This window comes from Pygoscelis adeliae, unplaced genomic scaffold (genome assembly GCF_000699105.1).
Source record: "Pygoscelis adeliae isolate BGI_AS28 unplaced genomic scaffold, ASM69910v1 Scaffold184, whole genome shotgun sequence".
Taxonomy (NCBI): domain Eukaryota; kingdom Metazoa; phylum Chordata; class Aves; order Sphenisciformes; family Spheniscidae; genus Pygoscelis; species Pygoscelis adeliae.
Window position 1 is genome coordinate 309673 of NW_008824541.1, and position 224 is coordinate 309896.

General features: G+C 62.5%; 1 protein-coding gene across 1 annotated transcript in view; it reads right to left on the bottom strand.

Annotated features, from left to right (window-relative positions):
• Positions 1-224, bottom strand: part of LOC103914934 (protein sidekick-2-like) — a gene marked incomplete at its 5' end in the record, with an annotated part of 38233 nt that overhangs the window by 181 nt on the left and 37828 nt on the right.

Consider the following 224-nt stretch of genomic DNA (forward strand, 5'->3'; position numbering starts at 1 on the left):
AGGGGCTGGCGACGACCGGGAGCTAGCCAGAGTTCAGCAAGGAACTATTGGCAGGACACGCCAGAACACGCACAGGACCATAAATCCTCCTGCTATGGGGCCACGAACCAGCCCGCGGCTCTCCAGGGCGAGGAGGGGACATTTCCAGGGGGAAAGGTTATCTCCTTGCTGGCCCCGGCTCCGTCTCTCACAACAACAGGGGCTGGCCGGGGTCCGACAGGATA